Raw genomic sequence first — 8,821 nt, 5'->3', positions numbered from 1 at the left:
TTCTGCAGGTGTCCCATCCATCCCTTCCTTGGTATAGGGGCTCCAAATTCTGAAAATTTCCTCCAAATTCACTTGCTTAGTATTCCCCCATCCTCCACCAAACCAGCCCCAGCTGTGGGACCAGAGAACTTAATTGCACCCCTCCCCACATACATTTGCAAGTATCCCATCTCCCATTCCTGCTGGGATCTACCTGCCGACACAGGTGGCTCCTGGGTGCAGCCTGGGCATCTTCAGCCAATTGCCACACCAGTGTCTCTGCAGGCTGCATTGCACGATGAGGAATCCTGGGAGCTGGGCCTCTCTGAGCCCAGAGTACTCCTGGCTGACTGAGCTACTGCCGGTTTGTAGGACACTGTGCCTAGACCAGGGTTCAGGCCCCTCCCTGTGGCTGGAGGGTCCTAATTTTGAGAGCTTTTTAGTCCCTTTTGAAGGATAGAGCCCCAGTCAGCATCTTCTGGTGATATGAAGTAGAGAGACTTGGTAACTGGACAGTCCAGTGTACTCTGCCTCCCCTCAAATGGAGCCACATGACCTCAGAGGTAGCCCTGGGGGAGAAAAGCAGGGCACAGGGCTCCCCAGGGAAAGTAGTGATCTTCCAGAACCATATTGCTCCCATCTGAGCATGTGGAGACTGGCAACCTCGTGGGTGTAGGGACTAGTGGTGGCATCTGGGCTGGGCTGACCCTCTGGCCTGATGTGGAGGCTACAGTGTCCAGACCCCTTCACTCCCCTGACCACACTTCTGGCTGGTTTGTCCCTGTTGCCTTTGTCCCAGCCTTGGCTTTCCAGGTCACTATGCAGTGTGTTCAATTGCCAGCCACAGGGGAACTCAGACACCCTCAGGCCCTCTGTTCCTGGTCCCCCAAATGGGAGGGATGGACATCCACAATCATCTTTCCAGTGGGTGCTGGTAGCTGAGTTCAACCAGGCTGGACCTTGTGGTGGCTTCCGGGCGGGCGCCCTTCTCCCCGTGAATTCTCCCCCAACCATATGGGAGGTGTGTCACCCATCTTACAGATGGAGAACTCAAGACCAACTTCAGAGACAGTGGGAGACCATGACTAGTCCTTAGGCCAGCACCCTTCCTCTAGGGTGCCTGCATATAGCAGGTCCCAGACCAGTAACTGAGCTCTGCTTGAAGGGCCACCACAGACCAGAAAACTGGTCATGTGATGCTAGATGACAGACTGAAGACAGGGCTCCAATCCCTATCTGCTATCCTTGGTAAGAGACCGAAGAGGACATTTCTATGCTGACCACTCATGAATGGTTTTAATTATCCATGACCCAGGGCTTCCCACCATGACTAGAGATTTTGACTCCACCCTCTATAGGTTCAAGGCTTCTGCAGCAGCTGGGACAGTCATTCTGGGCCCTCTGTTCCTGGTCCCCCAAATGGGAGGGATGGAGTAGGTGTGGAAGGAACAAGGAACCAGCACTGCAGCGGAGGCTTCTGATTCTGAAACTTTCTCCATCAGCCAAAGCCTGGTTGTCTCTGGATGCTCTGGGTTGGGGCTTGACCCAACAACCTGCCCACAGGTCTGTGGTGTGGGGGTAGGGCCAGACCTACAGAAGGAGCTGGGCTGCCATGGGCTATGGAAAGTTTACCTGTGTCCCCCCATCTTAGCACCTTCCTTACAGGAAGCTGAACCTGTTGTAAAACCCCTGGTTATGGAATGAAATGCTGAAGGGGCTCATAGGGAGGGAGATGGCCAGAGGGGAAACTGAGCAGAGCTGTGTAGATGGTCAGTTTGCCTCCAAGAGGACACAGCGTCCTACTCAGGCTGTGTAGGAGGGTTTGGTAAGGCATATTTATCAGGGTGTGGGCAGGTGCTGGGCAGCATGGGGAGTGGAGCACTCCAAAGAGGCAGACTTAGAGTCATCACCACCCAGGGCCCTAAGGGGGAGAGAGGGATAGGAGCTAACAGCCAGTGGGGAAAGTTAGACAGGGAATGAGCCTCTGGTTAAAGGGCACAACTTGCCCAAGGAAGTGACCTCTGGAGGGAGGAGCCAGAGAACCAGTGGAGAAAGTCTGGCTACTCACTTTCCTTTTTAACAAAGTCTATACTGATTGGTTCCTGGGAAGACCCAGCAGGGGTGTTGAGATGACAGGCCTTTGGGCTGTGTGGATCTGAGTTCTCTGAGCTTTCTGGATCGATGACCCTGGGAATTGGGAGAAGGCATGGACTGGAGTCTGCAGATAGCTCTGTCCTCAAGGTTGAAATGAATGTCATGACCTGCCTCAGCTGGGCAAGTCATGCAGGACCACATCAGCACCTGTCTGAATGACTTTCTGCTGTCAGACCTGCTACACATGAGGTGCAGCCTCTTGCCAACTCACTCATTTTTCCACATCCCTTCACTGAGACCTGGTATTGCCATGTGATTGGCTCATCACCCACCCTTGCCACAGGACTCAGCTCCATAACCAGCCTGGTATGCATGAAAGGACCTTGCCCTGCTGGCGACCTCAGCCCTGAGTCTTGGCCTCTCTGAATTTAGCAGACACTAATCTGAGTATGGTTAGCTGATCACTGTCCCTTCTCTGTCTACCTTTCTTGTCCACTGAGAGGACCATGTGGGACCCTAGGATAGAATACAGAATTTTCACTCAAATGCATAGTTCCACTCAGAATTCAACTTGGAGTAAGAGGATCCTTTATTGCCCTGGGCTGACAGGGACATAGTTCAGACTCCACAGGAGGTCACTGCTTTCAAGGACTCCAGGTGCTTGTTTTCTTTCTGAGAGATAGGCCTGTTGTGGCTGTGCTCAGGCATTCCTGTGTGATAACCTCAGGCTTCCAGGCCCTCAGTGACCTCCTGGGGAGGAATGAGAAAGCAAGGGAATTTGCTGTGTGTGATCTGGGTCACTCCAGAAAAGCACAAGGGGAGTAAAGGAAGGAAGCTTGAACAAAGGTCAAGCTGCAAACCCAGACCTGCAGCTCCAGTATGCCAGCCTGAGTGGGTGGCTGGGGATATGGTCTCAGTGCCAGGGATCTGGGGATGCCAGTCTGCCATCTGCCCTCACATCAGAGAGTTGCTGTGTGCTTGAGGGAACTCTACCACCACCCATTTTACAGATGAGAAATGAAGGTCTGGGGATTTAGGTAGATGAACATTTTGGCAGTCCTTCTTTGATCAACTATAGCCCCTGCTTCCTCCAGGAGCCTCTTACCATTCCTCCACCTCAGGGCTGTGGAGGGTTCATTGGCCTTTTGCTGTCATTAGACTGTATCCCATGAGGAATCTCACCCCTACCAGTCCCTCTGCTCAACTTTGGTGCATATTAAGCCATAATTAATCAGCTTCCTCATCTCTTATTCATCAAAGTCCCACAAAGCAGCAACCAGGCTGGCACAGGAAAAGGGCCAACAAACCAACCCTTGGCAGCATTTTTAAGAATCCCGCTGGGCCTGCTGATCTCTGAATCCCTCTGACCTCTACACCAAGTCAGTGCCTCTCTATCAGATGCTATCATAGGTTCTGCCAAGCTGCACCCTGCCAGGTCGCACATCCTTCAGACCCCTAGGAGAATTGTTGGGGATTGTCAATGGGGTATGTGCATTACAGTGTTGGTCCTCACCTGTGGCCTGTGTGGCTGGTCTCCAGAATGGGTCTGAGCAGGGAGAGGGGAAGAAACTCAGGTTAGGAGGGACACATGGTGCTGACAACTGGACCCCAACACTGAGTTTGCCCCTTCTCCTGGCTTCTAGAAGGATTGGTGAGTCCCTAGGGCTCCCAGATCTTGGGATGACCTTAGGCCACTCTGATGCTCACTCACTGGTGGTAGGTTTACAGCACTCAGAGAGTGTTGTAGAGATGTTGGCTTCTGAGCAGGCAGAGTTAGCCTGAGCCAGGGCTGGAGATAAATGGGATGGTTTGGGTGCCTGTGAACTCAGTCTTCTGCAGGGGTAGAACTCTAGAAGATGAGGTTCCCAAATGGTGCCCAAGGTAATACTGTGGTAATATTGTGGCTTCATGCCCTTTCCCTGTCCCTACAGGGAATGTAGATTCTTCCAGAGCCACCCATTTAGCAGTGACAGCTAAATTGGGAGCCACTCTTCATACAAAGAGTCTAACAGATAGTCCAAAACAGGCAGTCAAGCTGAGAGCAGTGGTGCACACCTATAATCCCAGTGGCTTCGGAGGCTGAGGCAGGGGGATTGTTAGTTCAAATCCAGCCTCAGCAATGGTGAGGTGGTAAGCAACTCAGTGAGACCCTGTCTCTAAATAAAATACAAAAATGGACTAAGGATGTGGCTCAGTGGTTGAGTACCCCTGAGTTCAATCCCTGATACACAAAAGAAAAAAAAAACCAGGGTGGGGGCTGGGAGTTGGGGCACCTGCTAAGGGACCCCTAGTGGGGCTAGGAGGGCACACCTAGGGGTGGCCATGGCTGCTCACTGGACTGGATGGGAGTGGAGGACATCACAGAGCTCTTCTGCAACCTCAGTGAGGGGTCTACTGCTGCCACAACTCAGCTTGTTTTAACCTCTGGCCTTGGATGCCACAGCTGGCCAGTGCCCAGCCTTCTTCTTCCCAGGGCTCCTTGAAAACCAGGGCCACTCTACTGGGTCACTATGATTCATAGAAATGAAGATCTTGGGGCTGGGGATGTGGCTCAAGCGGTAGCGCGCTCGCCTGGCATGCATGCAGCCCGGGTTCGATCCTCAGTACCACATACAAACAAAGATGCTGTGTCCACCGAAAACTAAAAAATAAATATTAAAATTCTCTCTCTCTCTCTCTCTCTCTCTCTCTCTCTCTCTCTCTCTCGCTCTCTCTCTCTCTCTCTCTCTTAAAAAAAAAAAAAAAAAGAAATGAAGAACTCTGCATTTTCCAGATGGAGAGCCTGAGGGCTGGCTCCACTGTATCTTGCTGAGACAGAAGGGCCAGCCTGACTCAGAGCTCAGTGGCCCCATCCAAAACGTACCATAGAACTCCTCACCTTCATCTACTCCCTGTCTTCATCTGCTTTCTTTCTCAGTCATTTAGGCATCCAACAAATACTCTTGGAGTCTAGGTCCAGAACCCCCATATATCTGGAGGACCTGCCTCCCCTCATGCCTATAGTGTACAAGTAGGAAAACTGAACTAAAAGGAGGAAGGACTTGCCTTGGATCACTCCGCTAGTCATTCCAGAACAAAGGATGTGTCCATGTCATGTGGTCACCTGGAAGCTCAAAGGAATGATTAGGATGGAACCTATCTGGCATCTGTATAAGTCATGGGACAGAAGTCTATGCAGATTGGAGACCAACAGAGCCTTTGCCCACTGCGCAAGCTGATCCTGGATTGAGCCTCAATTGATCCCTGCTCAGGGTTATGGGTGGTGCCAGAACTGGCCTTTTGGTGAAACAGAGATCAGTGTGGTTGGTACTAGAGCAGAGGCCTGTGGCTAGATCTCACTAGATGTAGGGCTAGAGTTTTCTTACATGTCCAGTGGTCCCTGTTGCTGGCCTCTTGCAAGAGAGGTTAAGGGGCTTTGGTAGCAGGTGGCTTCTGATACCGGGGTATGTTTTAACTAGGATTCCCACTTATACTCCAGTTTTGCTGAGGTTTGCTGCTAGTCTTAGATAGGCTTCTCCTAACTAGTATCAAGACAACTAGGATCTGTCCATCCCCTGACTCCTGCCCTTTGTTTAGTGCCCAACCCACCAACCCTCCAATCATGGCCATTTCCCTCTAGGCAGCTGACTTTTTCCAGGTAAGTCTCTCCTAGGAAGTTGGCTACTATGTTGAACTGGAGCCTGGGTGTGAAAGTGAAGGAGTAAGGAGAAGTGTAGGCACAGAGCCATGGGCTGCCTATGTCCTGGGTCCCAAGGTATCAGCTGCCACTCTCAATCATCCTGTCTGTGGGTCAAGTTTATGGTAGGTTCCCACTGATGCTCAGGCTCTGAGCTGAGCATCTGTAGGCTTAGTTTAAAGGTCCATGGACTTCCCACCTTCCAGGAGTATTGCTTTGAATAGTCAGCTCATCAGAAAGGCTAGAGTAATTTTCTCTGGTCCATCTGAACATCCCTACCCAATACTGTTCACTGCTGTGGTCACTGGGCCTTTCCAACTGGTTCTGCAGGGCTGGGCCACCTCTGCTGAGGTGTGTGCATGTATGCAAAGAGGCCCACACTTGGGCTCACAGAACCTCATAGCTTGGCTAGGACCAAGAGAGAACATCCAGAAAGAAGATCCTCTATCTAGGCTATATGCCAAGGCTATGGGCAGAACCAGAATCCAGCACCCTGGATGGCATCATGACTGTAGTCCACCTGCAGGGCCTGCTAAGTCCCAAAGTGCAAAGCTCAAGGGCTGCTTGTTCTTTGAATGAATGAGGAAGCCCTTCTAAAGCAATTCTGAAGTTCATATGAAACAAAAAAGCATAAGGAGAGAGGCTGACAATGTTGGATCCAAAAGCATGTTATATTCTAAGACCACAATGATTAACACAATCCAAGAAGAGTCAGATAATGGAAAAGTCCAGAAAGATGCTTGAATTCAAGTATGAGAAGGGGATAGATCAAATCCAGGAAGAAAAGATGGATTATTTGATAAGTTATTCTAAATATGCAGCAAATATAGGGCAACTAAATTGACATTTAGGGAAGAGTTGGATTCCTGCTTCATTCCTTGGCACTAGGATAAGTTTCAAAACAGACCAAAGATTTAAGAAGTAAAAATGAAACTACTAGAAGAAAACAGGAAAAAAAAAAAAAACAACACACAAAACACTACAGTCTTAAATCATTCTAAGAATTATAAAAAAAAACCTAGAAGTTATAAAATGAAAGATGGATATATTCAACCTCTTAAAAATAAAAAAAGTAGATGCATGGGGGGAGAAACAAAATGAAAAGATAAAATGATAAAGTGAAAATATTGGCAATTCGTTTCACAAAGGGCTGTTTGGGTTATATAGAGAAATCAGTAAAAACAACAATGCAAAAGAAAAATGGGAAAAGACATGAAATGAATTAATCAAAATAGGAAGATAAGAAAGATGCATATTTAAGTTATAATGAGATGTAGCATATACACAAACCCACTTCGCACACAAGGGCAGCAGGGCTTATCAAAGTAGTGGCTGGCTGAGTTCACCTGGAGGTACAACTGGAGAAGAGTGAGGGAGGGAACACAGTACCTGGGAGGGTGATGAGGGGAGAGCACACACAGATATTACTGTGGGAGGTAATAAAGGGGCATTTGCAAGTACAGCTGGGGCTGAAGATGGATGTAAAGAGGCAGAACCCATTCAAAACAGAAAATAAAGTAATGTTCAAAAATAAAACAACTAATGCCCAGCTCCTCTTGCTGCTGCCAGTGATACTGCAGTGACATGGGCCATCCTGGCTGTTCTATCTACTCAGAGGTCCATACCAAGTGCTCCTGCTCACCCTCTTTATCTTCATTAGACCCATATTAGCAGAGTCCTGCTTTAATTAATTTGTCTCTTGTCCTGGTCCTCAGGAGCAGTACCAAGTTCAACAAGGGGGCACAGAGGCCCACTTGGTCCTTTAGCTCAAAGCTCTAGCTCTTGACAGTGAACTTCACTCAAGCTTCTTCTTAAGGTTCCAGTAAACTATTCCCTCTTTACTTTGTCACACCTCTATTGAAACCAAGTATCACAGGTGACCAGCCAATTCCAAGCATTTCACAGACATGGGCTGGCAATTCTTTTAACTTTTCAGCCTCGTTTTCTCTGATGGTGAAATGAAGTAAGACTTACTTCCTAGGAAGGAGAATTATCAGGAACGGGGAGGGCAGGAAGAGGGATTTAAGGGAAGGGACATCCTTTGGGGGGTGTCCCAGAGTGGGCTGGGGCTACTCAAGACTGAGTTTTCAGGGCCTGGGTATGTTTGTCCATCAAGAAGGTGCAGGGAAACCAATTACTTGTAGCAGAGGGAAGTGATCCAGGACTCTCTAGAGGAGGGGTTAGATTGCTGCTCCTTAAGTGCCTGACCTATGATGGGCAAGGCCAACTGCCAACCTCTGCAGGAATCTGTTCTACCCAAGACCTGCCCAGCAGTCATCTATTCAGGTCTGAGAAGGGATGTCTGACAGGTCTGGGTAATCACAAGGAGAGCTCCAGGAATTATAATGAAATAGGAATAACTGTTGCCCCCAAAGCAAGCAGGTATCCCTTTCCTACTGTCTTATCTAGTCCCTGCTGAGCTTTTTTTGGGAAAAGATCACATTTTTCTGCTGAGGTTGGAGATGGGAGGATGGTGGTGGGAAGTGAGAACTGGGAGTTGATGACTAGGGTGTTCACCTCTAGAAGTCATTCCACCTGTGGGTCCCTGGTGGAGTAGGCCATATTCCCTGGCCCTACCCATTTGGTTCTAGGACAAGGAAATCCTGTGGATGTGGCCTCAGTTTTCTGGATGGAAGTTTCTGGCCCAAACAAGCATCTAACCACAAACAAGAAAAGGCCCCATTGTACCCTCTCTGGATGCCAAGTGTGGAGTGGTTGTGGCAGCAGCCCAGGCACATAACAAAGGAGGAAACTGAGGCCCAATGCATAGTGAGTAAGGGTGACAACTAGACCTGTGATGGCTCTCTTGTCCTATTTTGTCAGGCCTGACCCCTGGAAAAGCTCCTTAGGAGGGCTGGGACAGAACATCTAGGGGAGGCCCAGGTGTATAAACACATTTCTGGGTTAACATTGGTTCTTGGGAAGTTTCAATGACCTGAAGTCATATCAGGTTAGAACTAAGAAAATAGGAATAAAGTATGCTTTATTTTTTAAAAAATATATATTTGTGAGAGAGAGAGAGAGAGAATTTTAATATTTATTTTTTGTTATCGGTGGACACAACATCTTTGT

This window comes from Callospermophilus lateralis, chromosome 1 (genome assembly GCF_048772815.1).
Source record: "Callospermophilus lateralis isolate mCalLat2 chromosome 1, mCalLat2.hap1, whole genome shotgun sequence".
Classification (NCBI taxonomy): Eukaryota; Metazoa; Chordata; class Mammalia; order Rodentia; family Sciuridae; genus Callospermophilus; species Callospermophilus lateralis.
Note: the sequence above shows the minus strand (reverse complement) of the source record.